The sequence below is a fragment of the Callithrix jacchus genome, chromosome 12 (assembly GCF_049354715.1).
Source record: "Callithrix jacchus isolate 240 chromosome 12, calJac240_pri, whole genome shotgun sequence".
Lineage (NCBI taxonomy): Eukaryota > Metazoa > Chordata > Mammalia > Primates > Cebidae > Callithrix > Callithrix jacchus.
In genome coordinates, this window is record NC_133513.1 from 10,261,202 (window position 1) to 10,268,790 (window position 7,589).

The following is a 7,589-nucleotide window of genomic DNA, read 5'->3' on the forward strand; positions in this document are numbered from 1 at the left end:
CATAGGCAGGTATTGAACAATGAGAACACATGGAAACAGGGAGGGGAGCACCACACACTGGGGTCTGTTGGGAGGAATAGGGGAGGGACAGCGGGGGGTGGAGAGCTGGGGAGAGATAGCATGGGGAGAAATGCCAGATACAGGTGAAGGGGAGGAAGGCAGCAAATCACACTGCCACGTGTGTACCTATGCAACTATGTTGCATGTTCTTCACATGTACCCCAAAACCTAAAATGCAATAAAAAAATAAAGTAAGCCTCTCAAAGTTAATTGATTGATTGATCGATTCACTGATCTGCTAACCCATGCATCTCATGAATACCAACTGTGGCTCAAACCCTATGCTAGTAATTGAGATTCCCAAGATGAATATACCCTGCCTTCAAGGAACTCACTGTATGGAAGACAGGAACAAGCACAAAAATAAAAACTGGTTCAAGATGAACAGATTCCAATAGAAGTATAAGCACAGTGTCCTAACCTCATGAAATGATGGCGCTGATAGGAAGAAAAGAAACCTTCAGGCACACTTATAACCACAGTGCTCTCTTCCTGGCCATATGCAGAAATGAACTGTTGTAGTCCCTGTCCTTGTAGGGCTCACAGGTCAGCAGGGAAAATAAGACACCATAGAGAAAATGGTTTTGCAAGGAAGGAAATGTCGAATGTCATGAAACAGATTCAAACAGGGAGTTGAGAATTCTGGGGAGGCAGAAATGCACCTGGCAGGGGGTATCAGAAGGCCTTCCTGGAAAAGGTGGTATTGGGTCTGGTTCTGTAGCTTCTGACGCCTTTAGCACCGTGCATGGAACGATCCCACAAACAGTAGCATTCAGTTTGATTTTGCACCTGACTTCTTGGTGCATGTGGTATTATTAAGTTCCTAAACATCAACATATTCCTTTTAAAATCCATCTTCAAAGTAGACTGGAGTTCCAGGCCCATGGGGACTTGACATATCAAAAGAAACTTGCTGACACAAACTGGAGTATGCAGCATGATCTGTTCTCATATACGATTTTAATGTTTCTCATTTCGCAGCCTTGCCAGCCTCCATCTATCATCAACTGTCACATTTAAGTTTCCTAAATGACTGCTTTTTAACTTTTGTCATTTATTCAGCAAGGAGATCTATTCTAAAGCCTGACTTCCCCCCAGCCCACCCCTGTGATTGTATTTCAATATTAATAATGAGAGAGGGAGAAGAGAAACTTTGCTTCATTCACAATAAGCCAAGGTTTTTTTTTTTTTTTAATTTAAGAAAATAAGAGCATAGTATGTTTCTGGTTTCAAATTTAAGCACTGATAGAATTCTGTCACCTCTCGATGATTTGGGGTGAAATAATATAAAACCAGTAGGAACTGGAAGAATAGAATGTATTGAGAGTTGCAATTAAATGAGAGAGGCAGACAGGGAAGGGGAGAAAGAGGGATGGAAGGAGAGAGAGAGAGAGAGAGAGAGAGAGAGAGAGAGAGAGAGAGAGAGACATGGAGCTCTTTGTAACATTTCTGCATAAAGGATCAAAGAAAATGTCTCCCTCTTTTCCAAAATGTAGGAGGGAAGGAGCCACACATTTCTAGACTCAGATGCCAAGAAGGAAATAAGGGCATTGTTAGTTCTGTTTTAACATTACTCTCCTGTGTTTTTAAATCCGACCTCCAGCTGATCACTTCTAAAGGTGCCATGATGTTAGGTGAACTTCCTGGATAAATTCGGCTTTTTCCATCAAGTGGAAATGACTTATAGTGGGTAAAAGTGTGAACTAAGCACAGATGATGTCAGATAAAAACACTTACTGTAGGATGACCACATGCTCTGTTTTCCCAAAATGAGTTCCAGTTCACACCTGTTTTCCCAGCATTTCACCTAGTTAGTATTCATTTTAACTAGTTTCCTGGTTTAGACAACGGATTACATGTTTACCCTGCTCATGGGTAAAATACACTCAGCATACAAAGCTCACAGCACAGCAAAGAGAACACTAAGAAACACTGAGATGCCGCAGTATCTGTGGAGCCAGGCAAGTAAGGTCAGTCTCTCTCTCCTCATCCAAGGAAAAGAGGCCAACATCTATTCAAGTTGCTCTGAGTGACTCTCCCTATAGACCAGTTTAGCAATATTAAACCTGAGAAGGTGCCTGACAAAGCCCTCAGTAACTTTTCAGAGAGTCGTCCTTTGGTAATATTATTGGAAGTAACTCATCTGTAAGAGTAGCATGCAATCAGTAAGTGATACTTGTCCAGTGGGAAAAATATGGTTAACTATCAATTCCTAATCTCTGTTCATTTAATTTCCATTAGAGATGCCACAGTTTATCTGTCCATGTTTTTAAAAAGAAATGAGAGCTTCTGATTCTAGCTAAGATGAAATAAGGACATTCCACCCCATCTCCCCCATTGATTGCAACTCAAGACTCAAAATGGAATATATAAAGAAACTATGTGATGATTCTGAAAAGCAAATGATTTCAAGAAAATTGGAGAGGAAAAGTAAAACTCAAAGCATAATATTCTAATTAGCATTAATATTCTAATTAGTATTGTAGAGGTTGGTTTTTTTTACCTGTATTTAAAGTTTATATTGGAGAGCAACCTAAATCCCAGAACTACACTGTAAATGTGGACAGAAAAAGCTCTAGGAGAAACCCTTTCCATCTTGTCAGAGGATGCAAAGGAGGACATCTGCAGATGGCAAGGATGGATGGAATCCCTGTGTGGCCTTTTCCCTCCTTTTACTCTCCAGGTCCTGCACCCAACGTAAGCACCAGTCAGGAACCTGCTGTCCTGCAGCAGAAGTGGAAACAGCAGAACTGCAGACCCTTAAAAACTAGCTGAAATAAAATATATCCCTCTGACAGAGGAACTGAAAAAAATTAAAAGCCCTGTGTTCTGAAGACAGTAAGGGATTTTTGTTATCTCTCTCTCTCTCTCTCTCTCTCTCTCTCTCTCTCTCTCTCTAAATCACTGCTTTCAGCCCGACTGAAACCTTGCTGCAAGAAATGTGTGGCAGTAAAGGAGACTAAACCCCAGAAAAGGAGCCTACAGATGCCAGTGAATATAGGTGGATTCACAGAGAGGTAAGGATTGGAAAACTATATAATACTGTAAATCTGTACATGACATCCTGGCCTCACTACTGAGCATATGTCTGGAATTGACCTGACACAACACAGAAAATGCTTTGAAAAGTCAACTACAGAGTAGAAACACTTCCCAGGGTCTATACTTGTCTCTGGGTCATACGCGTATGGGGAGGACCAAAAGGTACCTCCAGCTGATCAAAGCCTTTGGAAACTTAATTGACATAGAACCACAGACCACATAAGTCAGGTCAGGACTTGATCTGAACCTAAGAAAGTTAGGACCAGCTAACTTAAAAATGCCAATCCTGTCTAGAGAGTTTTAACAGAATCCAGATTCTCACAGCCTAATCTTCAAAGTCACCAGGAACTCATTCAAGTTTGATAGACATAAAAAGAAGCAGTCCAATCTCACTAATTCAAGCAATGAGACAGTCTACAGACACTAATTCGGAGACGATCAACATTTTGGAATGATCAGACAGACTTTAAAGCAGTCATTATAGACATGGCCTGTGAAACAGGGGTGACCAATTATTAAATAAACGGCGATGCAGAAAGATTCAATGGCGAATAAAAACTCTAAAAATAACTGAGTAGAAATTTCAAAAATAAAAATTATACTAACAAAATAAAATAAAATCATTGGATCATAAAGGTGATAAAGGAAAAAGCCTTTGAACTTGAACACAGATCAAGAAAACCCAGACAATCTACAAAACAGCAAGAAAAATGTAAAACCCTGAGTCGGACAGTCTTAGAGACCAGTAGAACAATACACAAGTTCCAAATTTGTATCACTGGAGTTCCAGGGGGAGAGAAGAAAGAAATTGGTTCAAAAACAAAGAAACGTTTTGAGAATATAATGGCTGAAAACGTTCCCAAAACGTGAAAGACATATCTAGAACTTCAGAAATCTAAGTGATCCTTAAAAAGAACAAACTCAAAATAAACCATGCTCAGAAAAAAATTATAAAGCACTGAAAACTACAAATAAAGAAAAATTTCCAAAGCAGAAACAAAAGTTATATTCAAATGACTTACAGATTTGTCATCACAAACCATAAAGAACAGAAGATAGTGGAACAACATTTTTACCATGCTGGGGGGAGAAAAAGAAAACAACTCCAGACTTCATATACAGCAAAACATTTCTTAGGAATATTCTCATATAAAGCAACAAAAAAAATCATATATGTATATGCACCTAACAACAGCAATTCAAAATGCATAAATCAAAATATTATAGAACTGAAAAAAGAAACAGACTAATTCAAAATTATCCTATCTCAGTAAACAGAACAAGCAGAAAAACAGTGCATATATAAAACACTACCACTCAGCTTGACCTACGCTACATTATAGAAGATTTTATCCAACAACAGTGGAATACATATTCTTTTCAAGTTTACGTGGAACATTCACCAAGATAGAACACATTCTGGGTCACAAAACTATACAATCATGACAAAAGAACAAGTCTGTTGGCAAACTATAAATTGAAGAAAATTTTCTTAATCTGATAAAGACCATTTATATAAATCCTGAAAACAGTGCTACAGTATAATTGTGATAGTGGTAACACAAATCAACACATGAGATAAAATTACATGAAACTACATACATATGCACACATACACACAAACAAATCTACATAGAACTGGGGCCATCTGAATAAATTTTGTGAATTATACTAATGCCAATTTCCTGGGTTCAAGATCGCTCTATAAGACCGGCTATGGTGGCTCATGCCTATAGTCCCAGCACTTTGGTAGGCGGAGGCAGGTGGACCGCCTGAGGTCAGGAGTTAGAGACCAGTCTGGCCGATAGGCTGAAACCCTGTCTCTACTAAAAATACAAAAATGAGTCAGGCATGGTTGTATACACCTGTAGTCCCAGTTACTCGGGAGGCTGAGTGAGGAGAATTGCTTGAAACTGAGAGGCAGAGTTTGCAGTAAGCTAAGATCACACCACTACACTTCAGCCTGGATGACAGCAAGGCTCCACATCAAAATAAATAAATAAATGAATAACAGAATGAGAGAAAATGTTTGCTAATGGCATATCTGAAAACTTACATTTAGACTCACACACAGAGAGAAATTTATGTGTATATACATAGATGAATATATTGTATGTGTGTGTGTGTGTGTGTGTGTGTGTGAGTATACACACACATTCAAATCAACTATAAGATAGACAACCCAATGAAAGTTGATAAGAAAACTGAACAGGAAACCATCCTTTTCTTGGGGTTGCGCTGCTGTCCAATGAGCGCATAGTGAGGGCAGGACTGCTGACGCCTAAACGACACACTCACATCAACTAACGCTCTGCTTTACGTTGGTGCAATTTTGGGGAAAAGTGAAAAAAATAAAACTGAACAGGCATAATAACTTATCGCAGCACACATTCTAAAGTGCCTTTGAATAAAATCACAATACCAAGTGTTAACAAGGAAGCAGAGCAACTGGAACTCTCACACATTCCTAGTGGGACTGCAAAATGATATCGCTACTCTGAAAAATATTTTCATAGTCTCTCATGCAGATAAATATACCCTTACATTATGACCAAGCAATACTACTACTAAGTATTTATCATACAGAAATGAAAACAGGAGTTCATACAGAAAATTTTTCATAAATGTTTATAACAGTATTATTCATATAACCCTAAAAATGGAAACAGTTCAAGCATCCTGCAGTGGTAGAGATTGAATTAAAAGCAAAATGATTCATCCATGCAGTGGAAGCCTACTCAGCATTTCATTGTTGGTATACACAACAACATGGGTGAATGCCTTATGTTCAGTGAAAGAAGTCAGTATCAAAAGATTATTCAATGTAAAATACCATGCATATGACATTCTGAAAAGGGAAAGACTCCAGAGAGAGAGAGAGAGAGAGAGAGAGAGAGAAAGACAACAGACCAGTGGTTGACAGGAGTTATGGGCTAATGAAAAGTGTGACTGCTAAGGGATAGCACCAGGAAATGGTGGAGCTGAGAGAATTGTTCTGTGTCCTACTGAGAATGAGGTCACATTTCCCTGCATTTGTCAACATTCGCAGAATTGTACATCAAAAAGTGAATTATACATGATGTACATTAAATTTCACCATATGTAAATTTAAGAAATCAAATAAGAAACTGGAAAAAATGGTCCTAGGGTCAGTTAGATAACATTTATCTCCTCAATTTTGAGCTCTTTAAACCACCCTGGCCCACACAACAGACCCCCAGCAGCGAGATAATAAGAAGTGGTCTAAGGTTGCACAGATGGTCCCATGTGCTGGAAACAGGAGCATCATTTGACTTGAGTAATAGTCAGAGTATGAATATTTGTTTACCTTTTCTAAAATTTGCAAGTCTAGAGCAAAACCAATTTATACCTTATGCAGGGACAAGTTTCAAAGGTGGGCTCTCAATAACATTAACAAGGTAAGTACAGTCAATAATAACTGTATATTTTAAAACAGCTTAAAGAATATAATTGGATTGTTTGTAACACGAAGGACAAATGTTTGAATGGATGAAGAACCCCATGCTACATGATGTGATTACGATGCATTGCCTGTCTGTATCAAAATATCTCATGTACTCCTCAAATATATCCATCTACTATGTAACCACAAAAATGTTTCAAAATAATTTTTAAAATTTAAACTTAGCTGAAATTCAGGTGGAAATTTCATCCACCTGAGAGGTAACCACTTCCAAATGATGTTCATTATTTTACTTGATTTAAAAGAAATAGTTCTGCACACATACACACATGGCACATACACATACTTCAGCTTAATTTGTTAATATACTTTTAAAAAATGGTATCAAACTATATCTTGCTTGAGGGACTTTGTTTTCCAAACAATGCTCCTAAGTCAGACCTATAGTGACCTGTTCAGCATTCATTTCTATTGCTGTATGGTATTTTATTGTATTAATATATTTAAATGTATTTTCTCCTTCTGGAATTTAGGTTGATTCCAGGTTTGTTGGCTTGTTTATTTGTTTTCACAGTAGATAATGCTGGTAGGACCATTCTCGTACATGTTTCCAGGGAGTCATGTGGTAACATTTCCCTGGAGTAAAATTGCTAGGCATAAAATTGCTAAGTTGTGAAATACATGCAAATATTAAATTTCACAATATAATATAAACTTGTTTGCCAAAGTTTTGGGACAAAATTATACTCACATCAAAAGTTTATAAAGTAATCCTCTCATCCATACCCTTTGCTACTCTTATGATTATTAAGACTATTTAAGTTTTGCCAACCTATTAGGCACAAATGTTATTCTCATTGGGGCTTCTTTTATGTTTACATGTTTTCTCACTGTATTCACATTACAGAATATGTTAAAATTATCTTTTTTTTTTTTTTTTTTACTTTCATAAGTAGCAGTAAAGCTGCTCCAATCTAGAAGTGACTTACCCAGCAGATTTGGACATTACAGATCCCATGTGGATATACTGAGGGTTGAAGGCATTAATGTCTCATTCCACTAA

The 7,589-nt window shown here is 37.7% G+C and overlaps 1 non-coding gene across 1 annotated transcript; it reads left to right on the forward strand.

The window, feature by feature from the left end:
- Window positions 1-5,317: 5,317 nt before the first annotated feature.
- LOC144578826 (U4atac minor spliceosomal RNA) lies at window positions 5,318-5,443 on the forward strand. The gene has a single exon (XR_013525260.1). It is a non-coding gene; the product is annotated as a U4atac minor spliceosomal RNA (small nuclear RNA).
- The last annotated feature ends 2,146 nt before the right edge of the window (window positions 5,444-7,589 follow it).